Source organism: Puma concolor, chromosome B2 (assembly GCF_028749965.1).
Source record: "Puma concolor isolate L17-30 chromosome B2, mPumCon1.1.hap2, whole genome shotgun sequence".
NCBI classification, from domain to species: Eukaryota; Metazoa; Chordata; class Mammalia; order Carnivora; family Felidae; genus Puma; species Puma concolor.
The window spans coordinates 30,677,125-30,705,076 of record NC_141671.1 but is presented as its reverse complement, the minus strand read 5'-3'; the positions used below and the strand labels follow the sequence as shown (position 1 = coordinate 30,705,076).

At 46.2% G+C, this 27,952-nt stretch overlaps 2 protein-coding genes and 1 pseudogene across 2 annotated transcripts in view; 1 reads left to right on the top strand and 2 right to left on the bottom strand.

Moving 5' to 3' along the window:
- Nucleotides 1-27,952, top strand: part of LOC112853766 (class I histocompatibility antigen, Gogo-B*0103 alpha chain-like) — a 112,149-nt gene that overhangs the window by 20,117 nt on the left and 64,080 nt on the right. The gene's annotated exons all lie outside the window — the stretch shown is intronic.
- Nucleotides 1-27,952, bottom strand: part of LOC112853700 (class I histocompatibility antigen, Gogo-B*0101 alpha chain-like) — a 215,150-nt gene that overhangs the window by 176,941 nt on the left and 10,257 nt on the right. The gene's annotated exons all lie outside the window — the stretch shown is intronic.
- LOC112853668 (alpha/beta hydrolase domain-containing protein 17B-like) lies at nucleotides 14,732-23,488 on the bottom strand (annotated as a pseudogene).

The window sequence follows — 27,952 nt, the reverse complement described above, 5'->3', positions numbered from 1 at the left end:
TTCTAGTCCTGACCTGGTAGAGGAGGCCCAGTGGCTCAAAACACCTGGAGTCAGCCCTCCAATGAAGTTGGGCATGGGACAGAGAGCAAGGCTTGAGGGAGGACGTCACCTGGGGGTGCCCAAGGTGAATACCAGGGTCAAGGAAACCTGCTATTGAATTCGTTTAGAGATATGTCTCTCCACAGAGACTGGATCCCCTCTGTCCTGAGAGAAGGATGGGTCCTGCGAGCCAGTCTCTCTCTGACACAGGATCCGAAAACCCAGGGGAACGTCCTCACCCTCAGGACCCAAGGAGGGGGACAGGGAAGAATTCTGGTGTCAATCCTATTTTCCTCCCTTTTGGTGGGGCCAGCAGGAGGTACAGCACCTGCCCCAGGGGAGATCAGGAGGCCTGGCGGCCCCACACACCTGCTTCCTACAAGGTCTCTTTCCCTTTCTCTAGGTACAGGTGGAGCCCCCGCACGCACTCCCTCTGCAGGTAACACCCGGTAGTGCTTGGCTGCTCAGGCAGCTTCCCACTGGCGCCCAGGATCCGAACCGCCTCCTCCGCTGCCCTCCAGGAGTGCAGGTCCTCCTTCAGGGGGCTGTAATCGGCGCCCTCCTAGCGAATTGCTCACACCCGCCGAGGTGGTTCGCATCGAACCCTAAGTTGCAGCCAGAAGTGCCTTGGAAGGTGAGGCCCTGGCCCCGCCCACTCTCTCACCCAGCCTCGCGGGCATCCCCGCCCACTAGCTAGCTAGCCCCCCCCCCCCCCACCGCAGCCGTCCCCCCCCCCCCCCCCCCAGCCCTGCAGCCAGGCTCTCCTGGCCTCACTCCTCAGGATACCTACCCGCAGTGATTGGTCAAAGACCCAGAAACTAGATAAAATCCGAGTGAATCCCCGCGGGCTCATCCTGGGTGGGGGCCGCGAAGGTCTCCTGGCGTCGGGGTGAATCTCGGACCCGGAGCTCAGAGAGACCTCAGCAGGTCCAAGGGGGATTCAGGGACTCGTCACCTGGACCCTGGCCCGGGTCATTCACCGGACTCGCTCTGGTCGTAGTGGCGGAGGGCGGTGTGCAGGTTCGGTCGGGAGGTCTGTGCGTGCACCTTGGCGATCTCCGTCTGCTCGTCCCAAACTGTGTCCCTCTTGCTCCACCCACGGCTTCCACAGCTCTACCCTCGCACTCGCGGCGTCGTTGTGGAATCGCAGGAACTGCGTGTGGTCCACTTGGCCCACCGAGACGTACAGCGTCTCCCCGCGACCGGTCCGGGACACCGCGGTGTGGAAACACCTCAAGGAGTGGGAACTGTGGGCACAAAGGGGCTGAGACCCCGTCCGACCCTCCTCCAGGCCCGGAGCCGGGTCCCAGATGGAGGCAGCCGGGAGGGCAGGGCGAGGGGCACTCCACCGGGGGGGGGGGGGGGGGGGGGGGGGGGGGGGGGGCGGAGAGCAGGGCGGGGTCGCAAGAAGGACTCAAGGGGAGGATGGCCCAGGCCTGGGCAGGGGTGGGTGGGGGTGTGGAGTGGGGGCGGTGGCCCCCTTCCCCAGTGGTCCAGCGTCCCCACCAGGCGGTCCCTTTGCTCCTACACATAACAGGCTCTTTCCTTCTGACCTCACACTCACTGGCCCAGGTCAGGGTCATGGCCAGGCCCCTGAAAGCACCAGGAGGCAGGTTCAAGGCCCCAGGATCCCCATCCCCTGGGAGAATCTAAGTCCCAGCCTGTCTGTGGCCAGGACAGGCCAGGGAACGCGGTGAAGCTGATATGATAGTCTTCTCTAGAAACCAGACAGGCAATGGGAGTGTGAACAGGGGCGCCTTCATGAATCCCAGACAGGGGGACCTGACACAGGCTGTGACAGGGAGAAGTGAGACCAGGGGAGATGGGGACTCCCAACACTAGGCTTCCCTGCCTCTGTGCCCTTGCACCTTCCACCCTGAGAGCCACACCCTCTTGGGGACAAGGGACTGGGACCTGACCCCTCTCCTCTTGCAGGGAGCTCTCTTTGTCACACTGTTTCTCTGAGTTCTGGTCCAGGGACTTTCTGAAGGTGCCAGGTAGAGACAGCACACTGGGCTCAGCCCTTTCTCCTCACTTCCCTTCCTGGAAACACCCCCTCCCCCACCCCCCTGAACTGGACTCCCTTCCTCTAACCCCTTATCTCTCTCCCTGGACTGACTGACTGACTGACTTACCTATTTATTTACTTATTTATTCATTGTTTTTATTTAAATTCCAGTCAGATAACATACAGTGTTTTATTAGTTTCCGAGAACAACAAAGTGATTCAACAATTCCATACATCACCAGGTGCTCTCATCAGGAAGGCAACATGCCAAAGAAAGAATAGGGACCACTTCTCACACCATACACAAAAATAAATGCAAAGTGGATTAAAGGCCAAAATGGCCTGAAACCATAAAAATCCTGGAAAAGAACACACACGCTAATTTCTTTGACATGGGGAGTAACAACTTCTTTCTAGATGTGTTCCCTGAGGCAAGGGAAACCAAAGCACAAATAAACTACTGGGACTACATCCATATAAAAAGCTTCTGCACAGGGAAGGACATAACCTCCTGGACTGTTTTAGAAGGAAACTTCGTCCCAGGGAATTTGATGTCAGAGACTGAGCTGGGTTCGGGATGGTTGGTAGAGAAACAATGGTTTCCTCTTGAAACCTGGGGCACCTGTGCCTGAGGCACCAGCTAGAGAATCTCACAGAGGTCTGTTTGCTTTTTGTTTATTAACCATCATCTTGGTCACCACTCCATGATCCAAATCTAATCTGTCAAAGTAGTGGTTTTATCCTTCCTAGATACATTTGTTTTCATAGCCTTGCAATAACTAAAGCTGTAATTTTCATTTTCCCAAACCATGGCGTAGAGCTTTTGTATTTTTTTTAACGTTTTTTTAAAATTTATTTTTGAGACAGAGAGAGACAGAGCATGAATGGGGGAGGGGCAGAGAGAGAGGGAGACACAGAATCGGAAGCAGGCTCCAGGCTCTGAGCCATCAGCCCAAAGCCCCACGCGGGGCTCGAACTCACGGACCACGAGGTCGTGACCTGAGCTGAAGTCTGACGCTCAACCGACTGAGCCACCCAGGCGCCCCGAGCTTTTGTATTTTAAAATGATCTTCGTTCCATAGCTCTGTGAGTCCCAGACAATCCTCAACACAAAGCAGCACATAGAAGTACAGTTTGCTACTGTATATGATCTGTGCCTGGGCCTTTGTTTATCAAGGGGACTAAGTGACAGCTGGAGAGGCTGATGCCACTGCGGGAAGATTTCTTTTATCACTTACATTTCCCGAGGGGAGGGGCAGGGCACGCCACACAGGGCCAAGTGGGGGCAGAAGGAGAGGAAGAAAGCATGGCTCAGAGCCTCGATTGTGTTTTCCTTGAGAAAGGGAAGGAGGGGCTGGGGAAACAGTTTAGAACTGACCAGTCTGAATAACGTTATCGGTGGGCTCTGGGGGATGGGAGTTCTCTCTAGAAGGCTGGTAGCTGACCCTGAGTCTTTGGAGCAGAGGAATATTGCCTCCTGGAGTGTATGCGCCTGACAGAGAGATGGTTCAGAATGTGGCATCTGGATTGGATTGTTGAGTTTGCAAAGGAAAGGCATGCTCCGGGGCAAGCACTTAGCTGTCTCTAAGAATTGTCCAGCCAGGGGACGGACAGTGTCTCCCCAGTGATGGGAGTCACAAATGTCAGAGCATCAAGAATACAGAAAATATCATTAATACAGTATATTTCGACCATAGTATGCAACCATCAATTCCTTCAAAGTGGCATGTATTTAGTGCAGTGAAAACGCCCTTCACCAGTGTTCGTGCACTGCCTGTGGTTGTGAATGAAAACCCAAGGAATATTTTATTGGGGTGTTATTGGTACCATTTTCTCCACCCTGATTAATGTAAGGAGGTAATTGGTTTTCAGGCAGCCCCCAGAGTACAGTAAACAGTAGATGCAAAGAATTTCTTGCTAAGCCCTGTAGATAGAGGTTTATTGAAAATCTGTATAACAACATATTTAAATCTGAGAATTCCACTGGTTTAGAATTCTTTCCCTCTGCTTCTTTTCCTCACCCTGTGTCTGCAGCCCTTCTCTACGTCTCTCTCATCCCTCAGGCCCTCTCCTCCCCTAAGTCTCCACCATCCTCTCCCTCCTGGATTGTGGCCCTGGTGCCCTGCATCACTTGCCACCTGGGGCTCTTCTCCTTGCAGGAGTCAGCGACCTTGCTAATGTGAGTCAGGTTGTGTCATGTGTTCACTGAAAATGCTCCAGTGACCGCGTCCCACTCTTGGGAAGCCTCTAGAATGTAGGGCCCATGAGCACAGGGGCTTTGGGCTATTTTGGTGAAAGCTGTATCCCCGGCATAGAAAGCCATTCCTGGTGAATGGTAAACACTAAATTAATTGTTTTCAAATGAATGAATGAATGAAATATGCTATTAGAATTTAATTCCAGGGGTGCCTGGGTGGCATCAGTCCATTATGCGTCCGACTTCCACTCGGGTCATAATCTCACAGTTCATGAGTTCGAGCCCCATGTCAGGCTCTGTGCTGACAGTCAGAGCCTGGAGCCTGCTTCAGATTCTGTATCTACTTCTCTCTCTCGCTGTCCATCCCCCACTCATGATCTGTCTGTCTCTCTCAAAAAATAAAAGACAAATTTAAAAAAAAATTAAAGAATTTAATTCCATGATACAAAATCATAAAATGAAAAATACATAAGCAAAAATGAGGAAAGATTTTTTTCATGCCACTAGTATGCATGAAGTTTCATAACTTCATTCCGGGGGCAAGACCGCTATGTACACTGAGGCTGTGCAGTGGTTTCCTATTGCCGCAGAACAAATTCCCACAACCATAGTGACTTACGACAGCAGCCATCCATGTGTCCCAGTTCTGCAGGTCAGCAGTCCAGTGTGATGCTGAGGGTTCTCTCCGGTGTGTCACAGGCAATGTTTGCACCTTGCGCTCAACATCCCCTCAACATCCCCTCAACATCCCCCTGCAAGGGTCCACTTCCTTGCACAATGTCAGTGGGATGCTGCTGTCAGCTCCTGTGGCCACCAGCACTGCTTGCCCGGTGGCCCCTTCCATGGTCAAGGCTTCTCTCACGGTGAGTCCTGTTCATTATGCCAGGCCTTCACTCAGGAAGAACCTGATCCTATTAAGGGCTCTCCTGATGAGGTCAGGATTAACCATGATAACCCTCCTGTTTTAATTCAGCTGATATGACCCTTAACTGCACATGCAAAGTCCCTTCACACCAGCACCAGGATTACTGTTTGATCCAACAACTGGGAGAGTATGAACAACCTGAGGTTGGTTAAGGCAACCATCTTGGAATCTGCCAGGGTTTGTAAGTCAAATGCTTCTTTCACCCATTATTTTTATTGAATGCTTCAAACTTGTCTTTAGAAAGTAATAATGAGAAATTTATTGAACATTCATATAAACTTAACATCTCTCACTATGGTCTTCAATGAGATTTGGTAAAAGAGATTTAGGCATCAACAAATTTTATTTTATTATTTTAATTTTTTTTAACTTTTTTTTTTTAATTTATTTTTGAGACAGAGAGAGACAGTGCATGAATGGGGGAGGGGCAGAGAGAGAGGGAGACACAGAATCAGAGGCAGGCTCCAGGCTCTGAACCATCAGCCCAGAGCCCGACGCGGGGCTCGAACTCACGGACCGACCGTGAGATCGTGACCTGAGCTGAAGTCGGACGCTTACGACTGAGCCCACCCAGGTGCCCCAGGCATCAACAAATTTTAAAAAACACAGTTACTCTGTCCTAAAATATTTTAGGCAATTCTGCTTGTTGTCATTCCATTCAAATCTGCAATTTCATCAGTGGTTATTCCTTTGTATGATTTCCAGCTTAATTTGCATTGAGCAACAATGTACTTTTTCATTCTGTGAATACATTGAACCAGTTGAATGTGAAGTTAATGTGCCCCATCAAATCCTTCACGAGATAGAATTGTCTGCACACCATATGCAACATTGTATGCCAGAAATTAATGAGGTGCCAGTGAGCAGAAGATCAAATGACCAAAAGATCAAATGTGTATGATATTCTGTATCCTCTCTGTTACACGGTTCAGAATAATTGGCTGTGGTTTTCTTCCAATGCAAATAGTTCTTACAGAGTATCCTTGGCATGAACTTTGGTATTTCATTTTAATGGGCCGGAAATCCTCCTGAGTGTATGATCAGGAGTAGGATTGCTAGACTGTACGCGGGATGTGCTGTAACCAGACCAGCGAACGCCAGCTTGATTTCCAAAGTGTTTGTACCAGTGTAACCTTTCACCAGGCGTGTGCATGTGTTTCTGTTGCTGTTCCGATTGCTCTGAAAATGAAAACTGAGAGGCAGCTCTTTCACCTGAAGGGCAGGCAATAGTGTGAACATCACGGCCTGGTTGCAGGACTGCCCAGGTCTGACCCTATTAATAACTTGATTTCCTTTACTTGAATTCCATGTACCTTGTTACTATACCTTCAACCTCTAAGTCCAGATATGTTTCGTTTCCACATCACCATATAGTATTGTTTTATTCATTTGGAATCTTATCGTATATGTTTAGAATCATCCATAATAAAGACAGAGGAAGGGAAAGGGGGAGCAGACCGGTGCAAGGAGAGACAAAACACAATAGAAAACAAGAGCAAGAAAATAAAGGAGCAGAATTGAAGGCAGTGAATACAGACAACATTTTCAAAGTGCAAGGAGGGGTGCCTGGGTGGCTCAGTTGGTTAAAAGTCCGACTTTGGCCTATGTCAGGATCTCATGGTTCATGGGTTCGAGCTCCGTGTCAGGCTCTGTGCTGACAGCTCAGAGCCTGTAGCCTGCTTCGGATTCTATGTCTCCCTCTCTCTACCCCTCCCCTGCACACGCTCTGTGTCTCACTAACTCTCTGTCTCTCTCTCAAAAATAAAAATAAACATTGAAAAACTCAAGTGCAAGGAAATAAAAGAGATGTAGAATAAAATAAGTTTTAGAGAGCTTTATTAGCAATCTATTACTGTGTAACAGACGACGCTCACAGTTAGTGGCTTAAAACAACAAACTCCTCTTTGCTCACAAGATACTACAAGACAAATGCCCTGGAGCAGAGGCTGAAGGGAGAAACTGGACAAAGAGGAGGAATTTACAGAAGGAATAAGCAGTGGGTGGTTGCTTTACAGACGGAAAGATTTTGTTAGTCCTCCCGGGAGCAGGTTCCAAAACCAGACAGGGTTAAATTCACCATGATATTATCAGAGGAAACACCTGTCAGAGCATAGCAGAGGGAGACAAAAAATTCTGGAAGGGCCAGCAGACCGAGATGCCAGTCCGGCCCCACATGATGGTCCAGAGGAGACAGGTGTGTTGCACTATCACAGACCACCAGGCAACCTACGTGAAGGTGAGCAAGGCCGGAGAGGAGTCCTCAGCTACAGTCAGCCGTCAGACAGCCCCATGCCACCCAGAAACCAGCCCGCCTTCATGTCCCAGACCTGCTACTGTGTGACCCAGCCCATGGGAAGTAGGGCGTCTGCACAAATACTGCCATGGATTGCAGAGCCCAGGTGTGGGGGCCCTTGTGGCTTATCTGGGAGCGTGACTGCAACCTTCCTACCTGAGCAGTCTGGGCCGTTGGAAATGAAGACCTTGTCAGGCTGGGTTCCTGCACTTGTCCCTTCATAGTTACAATGGGACAAGGAAGAACCAGCAGGCATCCGCGTCTCACCCGGGTTCCCCCTACATTTACTCTTATCCCAGTTGTGTAAGAGGACCCCGACCCCCGACCCCCTCAGTAATCCTGATCAGGGTGGATTACTTCCACCTGGAGAAGAGCAGACTCCTGCCCTGGGCACAGGGAGTCCAAACATCCCTGGTGGCAGCCATAATGTGTATGAGGGTCAGTCAATCCTTATTCCAGGACCTCCAACCTGCCATGTTGAGAAATGCAGACAAAAGAAGCAAAATTTCTCCAGTGGCTGATTGGAAGCAACGGTATGTGGATCAATACCTGTTTCCACCCCTTGGGTCCTGGACTCACATACTCTTCTTCATGAGACCACAGCACTATATAGAGAAATCTCATTCAATAAATACATTGTCTTCTGGAAAATGGCACCCATCCCTTTGGAGTATTTTCTCAAAGTTGACAGCTTGTGCCCTAGAAGGGCCATTCTGTGTGGCTGACTAAATCTGGACCATCTGAAATGTAACATGACAGGTGGATCCCATAGTCACGGCACATCCTGCACCTCCTTCACTGTGAGGGGTCTCCCAGCTACATACCATGTTGAGAGCAATTCTGAGCCTGTGGATCATGCATTTTGATAGCCCCTAGATAGTGGCACTGGCTGTGTGGGCAGGAAACAGGAGCGCACACATGGGAGAGGTATCTGTCCCGTGAGGATGAGTCTCTGGCCCTTCCAAGATGGAAGGGGCTCAATGCAGTCAATTTGTCACTTCATGGACAGTTAATCACCTAAAGAGATGGTGTTATAGCAGGGCCCAGTGTTGGCCTCTGTTTCTGACAGGGTGGACATTCAGAGGTAGCAGTAGACCAAATGGGAATCATGGCTGCTGGATCCATATGTGGCTTTGTCTCTGACATGTGGTCACTCCATTCATGCGCCCATTCCACCAGTCCTGGGCTGACCAGTGATAAAGGCTTGATGAAGTCAACTTATCAGCTCAGTGTTTCATTTCCTGTTCATGGGTGGGTGTTTGCTGGTGAATGATTCAGGCTTCAGTGCCGAGAGACCATTTCCATTTAGGATGGACTGATGAGGACCTGGCTAATTGATGACTTAGTGTGTTACACAGAACCTAGCACATAGGGTCATTTTTAAAAGTTTATTAATTTCTTTTGAGGGGGTGTAGAGAGAGAGAATGAGTGGGGGGAGGTACCGAGAGAGGGAGAGAGAGAATCCTAAGCAGACTCCATGCTCAGCACTGCGCCCAATCCAGAACTCTATCTCATGAATTGTGAGATCATGCCCTGAGCCGAAATCTAGAGTCAGACACTTCACAGACTGAGCCACCAGGAGCCCTGCATATGGTCATTTTTAATCATGTGCCTTCTTGGTGTCCCATGGACAAACATTCTGTCTTACCAGGTCCTGAAACACACCACATGGCACTTCTATACTAAAAGGGAATCTACTACTCTTTGTGGATGGCATGACCTTACTATAATACCTGAGGTGCCAGCATGTGATTCTCCTACTAGTGCTTTCCTTTAGCTCCGCACCGCATCCTTTCCCAGCATCGACCCTTCTACCATCAAGAGGTCCAATAGATGGTATCTGAATGTAGCATGGCCTGGATCTTTCTGTTCTGGTCCCACTCAAAGCTAGCATCCCTCTAGGTCATCCAGACGTGGGCCAAACGTAACCCCTAGGGGTGAAATGTGTGTTGCTGGAACCCCACGTGTCCCCTGGGCCATGTCCTTCCTTCTTTGCAGTGAGAGATGCAACTTGCAATAATCGGTGTCTTACCTTGGAGGGAATATCCCTGCATGCCCCTGACGTCTAGATCCATAAACCTTAATCAGATGGCCCCTCCCTGCTTCTCTAAAATGATTCATTTACTTCATTTTTAATGTTTAGAAAATGATGGTAGTTAGCATCAATGACCAAATTTATCATAGTTTTAAAGCGTAAAATGTAAGATTTACCATCTTAATCATTTTTAGGTGTACTGTTCAGTGTATTAAGTACATTTATACTCCAAGACTACCGTCAACACCATCTGTCTTCAACTCTTTTCTTATAATCAAGACTGAAACTCTTTATCCATTCAACAAAATTCCGTCATTATCCCCTTGTCACATCCTCTGCAAAATGCCATTCTAGTTCCTGTCTCTATGGATTGGGCTATTCTAGATCCCATATGTAAGTGCAATCATACAATACTTGTGTTTTGGTGGCTGGTGTATTTCAATTAGCACAATCTTCTCAAGGTTCATCCGTGTTGTAGTGTGTATCAGGTTGTTCCTTCTTTGTAAGGCTGTATCGTATTCCATTGTACGTATACACCTTATTTTGCTTATCCCTTCATCTATTGATGGACAATGGGTTGCTTAATTCTTTTGGCTCTTGTAAATAATGCTGCTTATAAACACCTGTTCATGTCTCTTCTTTCAATTCTTTTGGGTATATACTCACAAATGGAGTGGGTGGATCATACAATAATTCTATGTTTAATTTTTTGAGGAAGCTTCATACCATTTTCCATAGTGGCTGCTCTTTTTACATTCCCAACAGTGTACAAGGGTTCCAATTTCTTTTCCTGTTCACTGGCACTTGTTATTTTGTTATTTTTAAAAGAGTAGCCATTCTATTTGGTGTGAAGTGGTATCGATGGACCCTCATTTGTTCCCTTGTATGAAGGCTGGAAGAAACCACTTCTTCCCCCTAAGAACTGGTATCTCACTGTGGTTTTGATTTGCATTTCCCTAAGGATTATTGATGTTGCATATCTTCTCACGTGCTTGTTGGCCATTATATATCTTCTTTGGAGAAATATCTGTTCAAGTCCCCAGCCCACTTTTTAATTGGGTTGTTGGTCTTTTTTCGTCTCAGGAGCTGTCTATGTGTTCTGAATATTACTCCCTTATCAGATTTGTGAGTTGGAACTATTTTCTCCCATTCTATGGGTTACATTCTTCCTCTCTTGATACTGTTCTTCAATGCACAGAAGTTTTAAATTTTCACAAGGACCCATTTGACTATTTTTTCTTTTGTTGCCTATGACTTTCATGTCACATTCAAGAAATCACTGTCAAATCTAATGTTGTGAAGCTTTGCCCTAAGTTTTTCTTCTAAGATTTTTATAGTTTTTGCCCTTAGGATTAGGTTTTTCATCCATTTTTAGAGTAATTTGAGTGCGGTCTTAGGTATGGGTCAACTGTATTCTTTTGCATGTGGATATCCAGTTTTCCCAGTATCATTTGTTGAAATGACTGTCTTTTCACAATAAATGGTCTTGGCACCCTTGGCAATAATCACTTGACCATACATCCAAAGGTGACTTTCTGGACTCTGTTTCTGCTTAAGTCTGTATATCTATTTTTATACCACTACCACAATGCTTTGATTTCGGTAGCTTTATATAAGTTTCAAAATTAGGAAATTCAAAGTTAGGCCTTCAACTTTGTTCTTTTTCATGAATGTTTTGGCTTTTGGGGTCTCTTGACCCCAAATAAAATTCCATATGATTTTTAGAATGAATTTTTCTATTTCTGCAAAATATATCATGTGGATTCTGATAGGGATTGCATTGAATCTGTTGATTGCTTTGGGTAATATTAACAAATCAAAAATGTTAAGTCTTTCAACGTAGAAAAGTCTTCCTTTTTCTTAATGTCTTCATGAATTTCTTTCAGCAATTTTCTTAGTTTTCCCTGTACAAGTTTTTGCCTCCTTCGTGAGTCAGCTCCCACAGTTTTATTCATGCTATTGTAAATAGAAGTGTTTTCTTAATGTCCTTTTGAACTGTTCATTGTGACTGAATAAAAATGCACATGATTTTTTCATGTGATTTTGTATCCTGCAACTTCGCTGAATTCATTTATTAATTTTACCATTTTCTTTTCTTTTCTTTTCTTTTCTTTTCTTTTTTGGTTGGATTCTTTTCTGGAGTTTCTACAGAGAAGTTTATGTAATGAAACAGGGATCAATTCATTCCTTCCTTTCCAGTCTGGATACCTTTTACATCTTTTTCTTGGCTAACTACTCAGGCTATAGCTTCCAATACTATGTTGAACAAAAATGATGAGAGCAGACATCCTTGCCTTATTCCTAATCTTAGAGGGAAAGTTTTTAGGCTTTCAACATTGATGTTCACTGTGGGGTATTCATCATTGGATTTTATTATTTTGGGATAATTTCCTTTTCTTCCTTGTTGAATAAGTGCTTTTATAAGGAAAGGATGTTGAATTTTTTCTTTTTCTGCATTGAGCATTGAGATGACCATGTGGTTTTTTTCACCTTAATTTTTTTAATGTGATGTATCACCTTGATTGATTTCCTATGTTGATACATCCTCTCATTCCACAAATAAATCCCACTTTGTCTTGGTGTATAACCATTTTAATATGCTTCTGAATTCAATTCGCTAGTATTTTGTTGAGTTTTGCACCAATATTCATCAGGGATATTGATCAGTAGCTTTCTTTCCTTGTAGTATCTTTGTCTGGCTTTGGTATCAAGACCATGCTAGCTTTATAGAATGACTTCAGAAGAGTTTCCCTTTGCTTCAGATTTTTGGGAAGAGTTTGAAAAGTGTTGGTGTTAGTTCTGTAAATGTGTGGTAAATCTCACCAGTAAAGCCATGAGGTCCAAGGCTTTTCTTTGTCAAGTGTACCCTTTCTGGTTATAGGTCTATTCAGATATTCTATTTTCTTATAATTGTGTCTTGGTAGGTTTTAGTTTCAGGGAATCTATTCATTTCATCTAGGTTTTCCAATTTGTTTGCATACAGTTGTTTACAGTACTGTCTTATAATCCTTTTTATTTCTGTAGAATAGGTAATAGTATCTACACTTTCCTTTCTGATTTTAGTAGTGTGTTTTCTCTCTTTATGTCATTAGTCAATCTAGGTAAAGCTTTGTCAATGTTATTGATCTTTGCAAAGAACGAGTTTTTGGTTTCATTGATTTTCCAGATTACTTTTCTATTCCCTTTTCTACTTCTATTATTTATCTCTCTTCTATTCTATTCTATTCTCTCTATCGTCTCTGCTATTCCTATTCCAATTCCTGGAAGATTACTTTTCTACTCCTATTATTTATCTCTGATATAATACTGATTCCTAACTTTCTTCTGCTAGCCTTGTGTTTACTTTGTTGTTCTTTTTACTAGTTCTTAAGTTGTAGAGTTTGGTTGTTGATTTGAGATCTTTTTTGATATAAGCATTTTCAGCTATAAATTTTCCCATTAGCCTTATTTTCCCTGTATTCTATAAGTTTGGATATATGGAGTTTTGTTTTCAGGTGTCTCTAAATATTTTCCAATGATTTTTTTGGTGGTATACTTGTTATTTTACTGTTAATTTGACACATCTGGACCAAAGTATTCACAATACTTGATATACTTTGAAGGGAATCATGCACTATAGTCTTAGATGTAACCGGAGAACAAGCAAGAAAAAAGGCTTTAAAATATATCCAGTGTGTATTATTTCAATATTCATTCATTTACAAATTAGACTACATACTGTTCTTTTTCTTTTTGTAATTCTTTAAAGCTATTTATTTGGTTATTTATTTAGTTATTTATTTATAGCGTGGGTGGGTGAGTGGGGAAGTGGGCAGAGAGAAACTGAGCAGGCACCACCTTCAGCATGGAGCCCAAAAGCAGGGCTCAGTCTCATGACCAGGAGTTCATGACCTGAGGTGCAATCAGAAATCAGATGCTCAACCAACTGAGCCACCCAGGCACCCCTCTTTTTCTTTTTCTTTCATTGTTTTATTCAGGCAGGATTCATTCAAGGAAAAACAATTTAATTTTGTTTGCATTGCATAATACAAATGTTATGAGTGAAATGTTCTCTTATCTCCTGCATCCAGGAGGGAACCCATGAAATTCTGTTAGTATTCTAAACCAATAGGTCTTACTAAAAATAGGTCAAAATTTCAACGGCCAAATAACCAGCCTGTTTGTGGTCTTGAAGAACATCTAATGGACTCTCAGGTGTTCTTATAATGAGGAGTACTTCAATTCTATGAGATTTGTCAAAATTTGAAAGAACATTGCATACAGACTCATTCTTGGAGTTCTAAATGCCATTTAAATGACAACAATGGGAATTTTAAGTGGTTGTCTCACAGGGCCAAACCTGTAAATCCTAACTAAGCTGAAATTCAGTACTATCATGACTTCTCATTTACAAGGTAACTAGTTGGTAAATTAATAGATGGCATAAAAATTAATACTTAACATTATTTTTAAAGGTGACAATGTATGATAACCAGGGAATACAGAAAACTCAGTGTATTTTCCAATAAGATAACCATTTAAGCCTCTATCTGTATACAACAGGGTGTAAGCCTGTATCTATAATGAACTTGCACATTTACCACAGTTAATCTTATTATGAGTTCTTGAATTGTTTTAGATATACACCTTTTTATTGACTAAATATTATATTTGTTTACCTGGTGATGATGACTTAAGACATTGAGATGTTTTCAAAATATTTTTTAAGTTTATTTCTTTTGAGAGAGAGAGAGAGAGAGCAGGGGAGGGGCAGAGAGAGAGGGAGAGAGAGAATCACAAGCAGGCTCTGCACTGTCAGCACAGAGCCTGATGTGGAGCTAGGATTCACAAAACAAATAATGACCTGAGCTGAAATCAAGTCAGATGCTTCACTGATTGAGCCACCCAGTGCCCTGAGATGTTTTAAAAATATTTATAAATTTGTTTCTGCTATGCAAAAATAGCTGGCAATAATTTTACAGCATTTGGTTTTATAGAATTAAAATCTTACACAGTACTTATTTTAATGTTTAAAAAAATTCACAGAAAAAATACAAATTACATAACCTGATTGCATGGTACTGTTATTTCCAGTTTCCAGTTCTGGTAATTAAAGCCTCCATTAAGTCTGTTTACAATTCATTACCGGTACGTTTATGAAGGCAGCTCACATGATTTGCAAACAAAACCTTCAGGCTTCATGTTATTTACCAAAGAATTCAGCACAGCAAGAAAGGAAAACCTAGTATACAAATTTACAGACTAATTTGCAAATTGACCGGTTCCTGTGATCCAAACTGTTTCAACCTTTCAAGGTGCTGTCCCTCATGTTCCATATCATTGTGATGGTCCCTTTTACCCACAGAGGATCCACGGGTCTTTGGGAAGACTCAAACAATGTGAGGCCATGTGAAAAGTCACTGACTTCACCTTCAGTCCCATAAATTGTTAATACTGGAGAGGTTATCTTAGAGACTTCATCAATGTTTGGGAATGCATCCAAACAGTAGGTCTTCCGGGTATCAGGAAAAGCGACTGGCATTGCCGAGGTCAAAGGGGAATGAAGAATTATGCAAGCACTCTTACACCAAGCCGCAAGATCCACAGATGGTACTGTCCCTCTCTAATTTGGTCATTATAGAATCACATTTTCAGGGCGTTATCCATATCTTGTCCTAAGAGCAAGCCAAACAGCTTCTATATCTGCACAGAGGCTTTTCTCTGTTGGTTTCCCAGACCTTGCACCATCCCAGAATAATCCTATGAGAACATATGACTATTGCTCCGTGATCCCAGTCCTACGTAAAGCTGCTCATCTGACCAAGATCAACGGCACTTTCATGTGAGAAGAATAAAGTGTACTTGACATTGGGTGAACAAGCATAAACATAGAGGAATTCTGCTGCTTTTACTGGTTCTAGTCAGTAAACTCTAATAGCATTTCTTTGTCTAGAAGAGTGCTGCCAGTCTGCTGGGTGTGATTGATGTAAAGTCCAGAGGCTTCCACATTCATCATACATCAGCATGTAAGTTGGATCAGGTGGCAAAAATGCTAATTTTGAAGCCATTTTCCCAGGGAAGGCAGACAGCAGAAGAGGACACATAGTTCACTAAAGGAGAGATTACTCTTCTGCACCTGAGGTGTCAGGAAGAAAGAGCTGGAAGGGAGCCCCTGCCCACACACTGTCCTCCACAAGGTGTGAACCACCTGTACCTTCTGCCACCTCCCCTTCTGGCACTACAGAAGCCCCCCAAGACGCAGCCAGGTCTTTCTTCACCCTTACTGTCCTTTCTCTGCTTCTCCTCAGTCTCTACCACAGGGCCAGTTCTCCTGGTGGGAGGAAGGAGGACAGGGAACCGAAGGGGCGAGCAGAACCCTCGTTAAGGAAGGAGTTGGTCACCGATATAAATATTTTTTAAATAGTTCACTTGGGATTTCTTTGGGCCCATTGGTTAAGAGTGTGTTTGATTTCCTCCACTTTGTCAATGTTCCAGTTTTTCTTTTGGTTTTGATTTCTAACTGTATCCCATTGTGGTAGGAAAAGAGAGTTTGTCTGATATCTCCTTTTTAATACTGTTGAGTCTTAGTTTGTGGTCTAACATATGGTGTATCCTGGACAACGTCCCATGTGCGCTGGAGAAGAATGTGTATTCTGTTATTTGTGGGTGGAGTGCTGGGTACGTGTGTCAGATCTAGCTGGTTTGTTATGTTGCTCCAGATCCGTGTTTCTTTACTTTTCTTCTGCGGGGTGCTCTATCCAGCTTTGAGAATGGGAGAGTGAATTCTCCAGCTACTATTGCTGATCCCTACCTCTCCCTTCTATCAAGTTTTGCTCACATAGTTTGTTGATCTGTTATTAAATTCTAGAACTTTATCATTGTTATATCTTCCTGCTATATTAAAACTTTTATTAATATTTACTATTCTTTTTTTGTCTCTTCTAAATTTCTTTGATTTAAAGTCTATTTGGTCTGATATCAGAAGAAATACTCCAATTCTCTCTTGGTTACTGTGGGCAGGGGATACCTTTTCCTTCTTTTCACTGTCAAACTATTTGTGTTTTTGGATAAAGTGAGTCTCTTTTAGACAACATAGAGTTAGATCATCTTTCTGTCACCTTTCTGCCAAGCGTCTAGTTTTGATTGGAGCATTTAATTCATTTAGATCCAAAGTAATTGCTGATAAGGAGGGACATGTCTCTGATATTTGGCTATTTTCTACATGCCTTATAATTATGTTGTTCCTCATTTCTGGATTTGTTGTTTTAGTGTTTGTTTAGTTTCGTTTTTTAGTGAAATGGTTTAATTCCTTCTTATTTCCTTTTACATATATTACTCTATAGACATTTTCTTTGTGTTTACCATCGGGATCACATTACACATCCTAAAAGTATAGCCCTCTAATGTGTATTTCTACAAGCTTATCTTCAATAACAGACCAAAAGTCTCATTTTATACAGCTCCATCTGATCCTCTTGCAGTAATTGATGTCAGAAAATTACATCTTTATACACTGTCCCAAAACAGACTAATAATTGTTTTCGTGTATTTGTTAAATCAAGTCAAAAACAAAAAGTGGAGTTAAAATTAAAAAGTATGATAATAGTGGATTTTTCTTTAATGTATCAGTCATTTAAATCATGTAGACAACAAACACTAGAGTTACAAACCAAAGTCACACTAATACTACGTTTATAATTGCCCATTTCTTTACCTTCACTGAGATCTGTATTTCTTCACACAGCTTCAGTGACTGTTCAGTGTCCTTTTATCCTGAAGGAATCCCTTTGCAGACCTTGCAGGGCAACTGTGGTGGAAATGAATTCTCTCAGCCTTTATTGACCAGCGAATGTCATCATTGCTCGCTCACTTGAAGACCCATTTTGCAGATATAGGATTCTTAATTGAATATTTTTCTTTCAGCACATGGCGTATCAGCCCATTGCCTTCTGGTCTCTAGGGTTTCTGATGACAAACCTGCCATTTTTTAAAGGAATGCTTGTATGCAATGAGTCCCTTTTCTCTTAGTGCTTTCAAGACTCTTTCTTTGCCTTTGGTTTTCAACAGTTTCGTTATAATGTGTCTTGGTGTGGATGTCTTTTGCGTTCATCCTAAATGGAATTTGCTGTTCTTCCTGGATGTTTATATTTACATCTTTCATCAATTTGGATCAAGTTTTCAGCCATTATCTCTTCAAATAATCTCTCTTACTTTATTCTCTGTCTTCTGTCTGGGACTCCCACAATGCATATGTGGGTCCCCTTTCTGGTGTCTCAGTGCTCCCCTAGGCTCTGTTCACTTGTCTTTAGTGTTTTTCATTTGGTTCCTCAGATGTGATCATTTCAATTGTCCTATGTTCATGCTCAGTGATTCTTTGTTCTGATTACTGTAATCTGCTCTTGAAACCTCTAGTAAATTTTTCATTACAGTTATTGTACATATCAGCACTGGACTTTCAGTTTCTTTTCGTGCTTTGTATCTCTTTGTTGATATTTTATTTTATTCTTAGCTCAATGTCTTGATTTTTTGTCATTTCCTTTAATTCTTTGAGCATCTTACAGACAGTTGGTTTAAAGTACTTGTCTATGGGGGCGCCTGGGTGGCGCAGTCGGTTAAGCGTCCGACTTCAGCCAGGTCACGATCTCGCGGTCCGTGAGTTCGAGCCCCGCGTCGGGCTCTGGGCTGATGGCTCAGAGCCTGGAGCCTGTTTCCGATTCTGTGTCTCCCTCTCTCTCTGCCCCTCCCCCGTTCATGCTCTGTCTCTCTCTGTCCCAAAAATAAATAAACGTTGAAAAAAAAAATTAAAAAAAAAAATAAAGTACTTGTCTATGGACACCTGGGTGGCTCAGTCGATTAAGCATCTGACTTCAGCTCAGGTCATGATCTCATGGTATGTGGGTTCGAGCCCCATGTCGGGCTCTGTGCTGACAGCTCAGAGCCCGGAGTTTGCTTCGGATCTGTATCTCCCTCTCTCTCTGCCTCTCCCTGCTCACACTCTGCTTCTCTCTGTTTCTCTCTCTCTCAAAAAAATAAACTTTAAAAACAATTTTTAAAAATAAATAAAGTACTTCTAGTAAGTCCACATTCTGATCTTTCACAGGGATGTTTTCTAGGTTTTCTTTGTTTGTTTCAATGAATCATATTTTCCTGTTTCGTTGTATACTTTGTGTTTTGTTGTTGTTGAAAACTGGTCATCTCAATCTTATAGTGTGGTAACTCTGAAAACCAGATTCTTCCCATTAGCCGGTTTGTTTTTGTTTTGATTTTTGATCATTGTAGTCTGTGTGCCAGAAATCAGCCTGAGGTTCACATTTCTTCCAAAGTCATTTTTCAGCCATGCTTCCCCCTGAGCATGTGTGCATGGTAACTTTCTACATTCTGCCCACCCTTCCACCAGTGTTGTTCAGTGAGAAACTGAGAGCAGAGTGACAATGCCTCAGTGTGGCCACAGTGCTGAAGACAGAAGCCCCAAGCTCCCCTTTACCTGCTTAGCCAGGACCTGCCCAAGGTCTCCCTCAGCTACTGCATAAGGATAGGGCTCTACATACAGGGGGCAGACCCCTTGGGTCCTGTTTGGCTTGTAAAGTGTTTCCCCAAATCTACATTGACACTGATGTTTCCTCCCCATTGAATAGCCAGGGACTCTGGCCTGACAGAAGAAAAAGGTCTCTAGGCCATTAAGGTTGATTCCTAGATCTGTAGCCAGACCCACAAACATGCTGGATGCTCCAGTACACATGCTGGCACTTTCCACAGAGGACCTTGGACCTAGGAGTCCCTGTCACTTGGTCTTGCTGCTGCCTCTGATGCTGGAGGCTGGGATACTGGCTGTTTCCTTTAGTGCTGTAAATGCCACAATCTTCTCTCCTGACCACTTCAGGTCTCACCGTCTGCTACCCATAACACTTGAGTCAGGACCTCTGGTACCCAAGGTCAAATCTCATTTCTACCCTGATGGCTAACCAAGAAATTTGAGGTCAGCCAGTCAGGAGCTCCCAAGGACCTTAATCCCTGTAGCTGTGCTAATGACCTACAACAGGAAAAGCCCCTTCCTGAGTCCCAGACATCTTAAAGGCATCTGGTGGTTAAGCGCTGCCTGTCTACAGTTCCCAATTGATTGAAACGTGAGTGCAGGAGACACTGTGCATAGCCCTGGTTGCTTTCTCAGGCAACCAAGACCAACAGGCAGGCTCTAAACTCACATAGGAACACATGCAGATGCAGCCACATGTGTACAGGACCCATCACACCAAACACCCATGAACTTTCCTCTTTCCAGCCTCAAAGTAAACGTTAAGGAATTCTGGTCACAGCGTTCCTTCCTTCCTTCCTTCCTTCCCTCCTATTTCCAAGTATATTAAGTGAATGCCTCTGTGCCAATCTCTGTGTTAGGCCCTGTACTCATTTAAGGAAACAGAACATATATTCTCCCAATGTTGACCATCTGATAGGAAAGACAGACAATAAATAAAACATACTAATAGCAAGCAGTACATTGTATGGTACATATTCCTGTGACCTGTTGCTAGGTAACCAAAAATCTACAAATAAAACAACCACTTCTTAGGGGCACCTGAGTGGCTCAGGTGGTTGAGCGTCAGGCTCTTGATTTCAGCTCAGGTCATGACCCAGGGTTGTGGGATGGAGCCCCCATCAGACTCCCTGCTGAGCATGGAGACTGCTTAAGATTCTCTCCCTCTCTTCCTCTGCCTCTCTCCCCTCTGCGTGTGCGCGCTCTCTCTCTCTCTCCCTCTCTCAAATTTAAAAAAACCCCAACAACCACCTTTTAATTCTCTCTCATTCTGTAGGTCGGATCAGCTCGGTGGGCAGCTCTTCTGCTTCATGTGACATGAGCTGGGGCTGCCTTCATCTGAAGATCTGAATGGTCCAGAAAATACCAAAAGGCCTCCTCACAGAGCTGCAGGTGGTGCTGGCTCTCAGTGGAGAGTACAGTGATGCTGTTAAATGCCCTGTGCTGCCATCTAGTGTTGATCCAGGTCTTGAAGGTCACAAGCTCTGGGGGGAAAAGAGAAGCCAGTAGAAGCCCAACTGGTGCAGAATGTTGCTTTGTGAGACTCAGGACTTCTCTTCAGATGCTGCAGTCTCGGCTTGGCCTTTCTGTGAAGGAGGATAAAACCCTCATTTTTTTAATACAATATTTTTTCCTTTTTCTTTAATTCTCTTTATTAATTTATTTAAGAGACAGGGGGAGACAGAGCAGACAGCTTGACTCGGGGCTTGACCCACGAACCATGAGATCATGACCTGAACCAAGGTGGGATGCTTAACCCACTGAGCCACCCAAGTGGCCCAGTACCCTCACTTTTTTTCCTCTCTCACCCTTTTTCCAGCCCTTGCTAGTCTCCCCCCATGATCCCTCAGCATCCCTCTGCTTCCACCAACCACCAGACAGGAGCAGGAAAGGGCCTCAGGATCAAGGACAACACCCTGGAGCAGAAATTCAATGTCTTCCTTCCTCTCAAGCCTCGACCCATCCCCCAGCAGAGTACAGACCCTCCCTGAAAGACATGTCCCTGTTGCTTGTTGTTCCAGGTTAGGCAATGGTCACAAACACAGCTCCTTCTCCCTAGCTGTCCGGCTCCCCACCCGCATAAGCACCTGCGCACAAGTGTCTGCTTTCTGGCCCCTCTGCCACAGGCACTGACTCCACCTGCAGCTCAGCTTCCCCCTTCTTGTAGCGCTGAGCCAGCAGCTCCTAACTGGAAGGCATATCAGAAAGCCCAGGTGACCAGCAGGTCTCGTCTAGAAGAAGTGGGCTGCGGCAGGGTCTGCACTTGACCTGACTCAGGAGCACTCCACCTTCATAAAGGCCTGACCTTGCCCTCCAACCTCACCCCTGGCCCAGGCTTGCAGACTGCACTTGGCCTTCCCTCCTCCTTTCTGGCCCACACACACCTGGAATCAGAGCTTGTCCCCAAGTGCTGCTTGTCTGAGGCTGCCAGGGCCTTCCTGCCCTGATCTTAGCAGGGACTGGACCAGGCAAGGCAGGCAATGCTGTAGCAAGGTTCTCTTGAGGTGTAGGAGTTATTAAGACTTCCTAGGTGAGGCTGTCTGTCCACTCTCTGCACCCTGAGATGCCACTGCACCACCTCCCCCCACCGCCCACATGGAACCCTCCCAGACAGGGCCTCCCTTTGAATTTTTGTTCCACTTTATATGCCTAGGAAGCTCACTGCTCAAGGGAATTCTTCTTATTAAAGTAAATTAGTGGAAATCACTTGTTTGGACACCAACATTTAAAGTAGGCATTTGAGAAATTAACGCATGACTTTCATGCTCTTTCTCCAGCAAATGCACCAGTGACATATGAGACAACCATTTTGATCCCAAGGAACTAGAACTGATGTTCCCTCTGAGAGGACCACCCCAGGAGACAGCGGGAACAACCGCAGATCTGCATGGCCTTTACTCTGGTTGTGACATGGTCAGAGCGCCTCAATGTGGGGCAGGGTGAATATCCCAGGCTGCCCCAGACCGAGGACCAACGTATAAACAGATTAGGTTCAAGAGTGAGAAAGCAGCCGGCCTCCATGATGGTCACACAGAGGTGGTAGAATCAACAGAAAATCCCCAGGCCCTGCCTTCCCCAACCTTTCCCTGCTTCATGCGTCCACTTGTTCTTTGCCCAAACGCAAAAGCTGTTTCCTTATTTCCCTCCCCTCAAGCAGCCTGATTACAGGGAAATCACGTTGACCATCCCTTCCTCTAAATCTACAGGGCAGTGGCCACCCTGAGGAAGGGAGCTGGATCAAAGAGGCAAAGTGAGGCCACAGGGCACAGTCCACATGCTCTGCTCTAAATGGTCTTTTGGGCTGTGCCCTGACAGACTGGGCAGGGCAAATCTGGGAGGTAGGATCGAACCAGTGGGCACAGCTGCCCTGGGAATGACCTGTCCTTTCTGCCCAAAAGGTCAAGAGGGATCCACATCTCCTTTTGCATATGATCCACAAAGAAACTCTAGGAAGCATAGGGGCAGGTAGAGGGAGCCAGGAAAGAGTACAGGTGGGAGTGACTCAGAGGAACAATTCAGGACACAGGTCTTGGAGGAACAGTTTTAGGGGCTGCATAGTGGACAGAGGTGACCATCTGTGCTTAGGACGCATCGATCTGCTATAAGTGGATCCTCCCAGTGGAACATCATAGTCAGGGCTCTGGCACCACAGACTGACCCCTAGGGGTGGTCTTGTGGGTCTTTTTCTTGGATTCCTCATGATGGCTGGAGAGATTGGGGAAAGGGTGCACATAGGAAGGAAATAGGGTCATCAACTCTTGTCTGGATTCCTCCCCAGTGTTGAATCCCTCCCTGCTAGCTCTCTGACCCTTTCTTGCTTGTGCCCCTCTGATCCCATGATCTCCTGGGCCCTCTGCAGTCAGGACATAATTGCCACGCATCACCCCGGGGTGAGCCCTGCTGAGTCTGAGAGTAGAGAGAGGTAGAGTCAAGTGCTGAGCAGGGAACGCAGCCCTCTCTGCCCAATCCTCAGCCAGAGCCAGAAGTGGCCATGCTCCACACTCAAGGCCCCGGTGACCCTGGCTGTGAGCAGGGCTAAGGGTGTGGATGCAGATGTGGCTCACAGGCCACCTCAGCACTCACACTTCCCACTCCTGTTACAGGAGCTTGTCGTCCCCTCCGATCTGTGCGGAGACAGATGAGGGATCCCACATCCCAGGAAAGCCCCTCCCATCCCACCATCTGCCCAGACTCTCACCTGGGCTTCCCTCAGCTGCTGGTGGTTTCTTCTTATATGAAAGGACACACACAATAATGGCAATAACAAAAGCAACAGAAGCAACCATAGCACCCCAATGGTTGGTCATCCATTCTGGTGCACCAGGGCATTTCTTGGAAAAAGGCCTTATATTAACCTGGGATCCCTACTTTCCTCTCCCCACCCTGGCTCCTGACCTGATCAGGGCCAGAGCCTCCTCCATGATCACTGCAGTCTCACCTGAGGGTACACGGTGTGCAGTGTGGTTCCAGGGGCTTCCATGTAGCAAGAGAACCTCTGCTCCTCTCCCTGGGAAATCCTTATGACCACACACATCCAGTAGGTCCCCTTCCCATCAGGAAGGACTCCCTAAACTGTTGGGCATCCTGGCTTACAGGATCCTCATCCTGAAGCAGATCAGGAAGATATTCCTGGGAGGGAAACTGAAAGCCCAGCACGTCACGGTGACCATGCCCTCCAGGGCCTGGCTGCAGGTGACCTTCACTGTTGGGGACACTGGGGAAGAAAGCACAGAGCCAGCCATGCACATGGCAGAGCACTGCTGCCCTCTAAGTGAGACAGAGAGGACAGGTTTGCTTCTCTCATCTTTCCAGCTCTGGCTGAAGCTGTCATTGACCCCAGACCTTCTCCAAGTCTTTTCTGCACCCTACAACCCAATTCCTGAGCTGGCAGGAGGATGCACCTGGGATCCAGGTCTCGCTCTCGTGGATTCTCATTTTGAGGCTGAGGAGGGGATATGGGGGGGTGGGCTCTTGGGCTGAGGGGACTATAAGGGAACTCTCTGTGACAGGGTGGATGGGGCTTCCTCTCCTGCTTGACACCCACCTTCCTGGTTCAGTTTTCTGTCAGAGGGCCCATGGCCTTCCTGGACTAATGACACTGGGAGGGTGCATTTCCATCCCCACCTGCTTGGTGTCTCTAACCAGAGGCTGTAACAGCACAGGTGGGTCACGGTCCCAGGGGCCAACAGAACATATGTGCATCCCATAGGGCAGGGAAGGTTTCCTGGGACAGTGTTGTTGGGGGGAGGTCAATGGGCCTGGGGGAGGGGAAGGCCCTGCACCAGGGTTGAACCTGCTCTGCCCAGAAGTCCATCCAGGATTCTAGATATTTCTGCAGGCTTCCACCAAGCTCTCCCTGCACATAGGCTGAGGCAGCCTGGTTTGAAAGCCATCTGCATCGTGATTTCCTTAGCCAAGGTCTGCGGCGAGGACCAGGAAACTGGCCATCCATGGGTCTTCGGGTCATAGGGGAGGAAAGAGCTCCCATCACAGCGGAAATGACCGAAGCTCCTTGGTGCTGTTGTTCTCTTGGATCTCCCAACCCCAGATCTCCTGGAGTGAATAGGAGCCTGCCCCCAGCCAGCAGTGACAAATCCCATCCAGTGTTCCTCTGCCTTTCCCTGATCAGTGACAGATTCCCACCAGAGGGGCCCCTCCCTGCTCTCCTCCACATCTTCCCTGTGCTGGGTGAGTGACGACCACCCCCGGGCTGAAGTCTACAGACCCTCAGTCTTCACCCCACTCCTGGCAAATCCAGTGGAAAGAGACAGGTCGCTGCTCTTGGCCTGGAACTTCCTCAGGAAAGGCTTCCCATCACCCTTGCCCCCACCCTGCACTCACCTCCTTTCTGGGCCTACAGGGCCACGGTGTCTGCCAGAATCTTTGTGAGGCTCTTCTCTCTCTCAAGTCCTTGGTCTCTGTGTCCCATGTCTTAGGTCCCAGGACTGCCTTGCCCACAGTCCCTGTGCCTCTGCCATGTGTATGTCACGTCATCATGCAGGAGGGCCGGGCCCTCCGAGCGTCCCACTGGGAAAAATCTCCAATGTACAGATCCATCCTGGGACAGCACCGTGAGGTTATAACGAAGACTGAGGGAACCTGGCAAGGAGGAGACTGCAAATGAAACTGCCTCCTGGAAGGAACTGCTTGTCAAATGTTTCTCAGTAAAGCTCTGCTGTCCTGAGCTGCTTGAAGTCTTGAGGATGCAGAAAATGCACATGTACAAGGGACAGAAAAGAGGCTTTCCAGTACAGGAAGATAGGCAAGGGGCCTGAAGGAGAGGGAAGAAGGAATGGCAGTGGGGGCGGGGGAGGGGGGGGAGATGTGCAAACATGCAGGACAGGAGCCAGGACAGGGAGGCACGGGCTCCTGTAGGTGGTGTGGGTTGGAAGTCAAGGCAGACGTTGGCCTGCAGGGAGCAAGGGACCGACAGGAAGGCCATGCCGAAGGAGAGGTTTTGTCAGCAGGGAAGGAAGGGCAGTCAGGGGCGGGGGCGGGGGGACAAGGCTGAGGGATGTTTGGCCAGAGCTGCCATGGTGCACAGGTGGGTGCTGGTGGGGTCCAGAGCCAGGGGCTGCTTCCTGTGGTGAAGACTCATCAGGAATGAGGTGGGGCCCCGGGGTAGGGGGGCAATGAGTGGGCTGTAGAGTGGATTGTGACCACAGGGAGTTTAGAGTAGCCCAGTGCCCTGGGAGAGGGGGGGAAGGTGTGGGCCTAGGCCCAGAGTGGAAGCGCGGCAGGATGAGGCCCCCAGGTGAGGAATGGGATGGACCTGCCAGTGTCCCTGGGGAGAGGCAGTCAGAGGGTCTCTGAGAGACAGGACAGTGAGCCCAAGGGTAGTCTATATTAGAAAGGAGGGGCAGTGGAAGAGAAAATAGACCCGGCATGCCCCAGTGCATACCTTGGGGAAGGACCTGCATGGTGGGGGTGCTTCTGGGAGGAGGGCAGGTCATATCTCCAAGGAGAGTTAAGGGGAGACTTCCAAACCAGGACAGGCAGGCTGGGAGAAGTTTGGCTGTGGGGAAAGTCTGGTGCTGACCACGTGGCTAGACAACCAGTCTGGAGACCAGATGTCAGGAGTGGGGCCCACTGAGGTCATGGAACCAAAGGATGGGGTTAGGGCCAAGGATAAAGGCAGCGGGACCTCAAGCAGTTTTCTGGTTGGTGGGGGAGAGGGGAAGGCAGGAGCCAGCAGGGGAGGCTAGTGCTGAGGTCTGGGAAGGAGGGACTGAATGTCCCAGAACAAACTTGAATCAGAGGCTGACAGAAGAGGAGGGGACTTGGGCTAGGATCCAGGAGGAGTGGGTGCTGATGGCAGGGCCCCATGGGAGGAGGTCCTGAGACAGGAGAGATTGGACAGGAGAGAGGGCCCAGCATGTGGGCAAGGGGTGTGAGCAGGCATGGACCATAGGGAAAGGATGCAGAGGGACCAGGGAGACTGGGATTCCTGCGCACAGGGAGAGTGGAGGCCACGAGGGAGTGAGGGTGGGATGCAGGAGAGGGGACAGGACAGTGTGGGTGTTGACCCAGGATGAGGAAAGCCAAGAGACTGCACTGGAGGGGAGGGAGGAGGAGGGGCACCAAGACAGGGGACAAGTCTTGACAAAGCTCTGAGCACCATGCCACAGCCTTCCCCTTGGTGATGGCAGGAGGACAGTGGGAGGGAGAGTCTCTGGGCAAAGACTCCTCAGAAAATTAGCATACTACTGGAAGTCTTAGCTTCAGCATGAGACAACAAAATGAAACAAAAGGCATCCAAATTGGCAAGGAAGTACTCAGACTTTCACTCTTCTCAGAAGACATAATACTCTGTACGGAAAACTCGAAAGATTCCACCAAAAAATTGCTAGAACTAACACATGAATTCAGTAAAATAGCAGATTGTCAAATCAATGTACAGAAATCTGTTGCATTTGTATATGCGAATAACGAGGCAGAAATAAAAAGAAACAAAGAATCAATCTTATTTGGGGTTGCACCAAAAACAATAAGACACCTAGGAATAAACCTAACTAAAGAGAAAAAGTTCTGGACTCTGATAACTATAGAACACTTATGAAAGAAATCGAAGAAGACACAAAGAAATGGAAAAGCATTCCATGCTCATGGATTAGAAGAACAAACATTGTTAAAATGTCTATCCTCCCCAAAGCAATCTATACATTTAATCCAATCCCTATCAAAATACCACCAGCATTTTTCACAGAGCTAAAACAAACAATCCTAAAATTTGTATGGAACCACAGAAGACCCCAAATAGCCAAGGAAACTCTGAAAAACAAAAAAAACTGGAGGCATCACAATTCCAGATTTCAAGCTGTATTACAAAGCTGTAGTCATCAAGACAGTATGGTCCTGGCACAAAAGCAGACACACAGAACAATGGAACAGAATAGAAAATCCAGAAATGGACCCACAACTATATGGTCAACTAAGTTTCGACAAAGGAGGATTGAATATCCAATGGAAAAAAAGTCTCTTTAACAAATGGTGTTGGGAATACTGGACAGCAACAGACAGAGGAATGAAACTACATCCCTTTTCTACAGTATACACAGAAAGAAATTCAAAATGGATGAAAGACCTAAATGTGAGATAGGAAACCATTAACATCCATAAAAACTTCTTCTAGACACAGCGCAAACAAAACCAAACAGGAGCTACTGGGAGTTCATCAAGATGAAGACCTTTTGCACAGTGAAGGAAACAACCAACAAAACTAAAAGACAATCTAGAGAATGGGAGAAGATATTTGCAAACGACATATCTGGTAAAGGATTAGTTTCCAAAATCGATAAGGAACTTAGCAAACGTCACAACCAAAAATGCAAATAACCCAGTTAAGAAATGGGCAGAAGACATGAATAGATGCTTTTCTAAAAGAGACATCCAGATGGCTAACAGACATGTGAAAATATGTTAACATCAGGAGAAAGAATGAAAT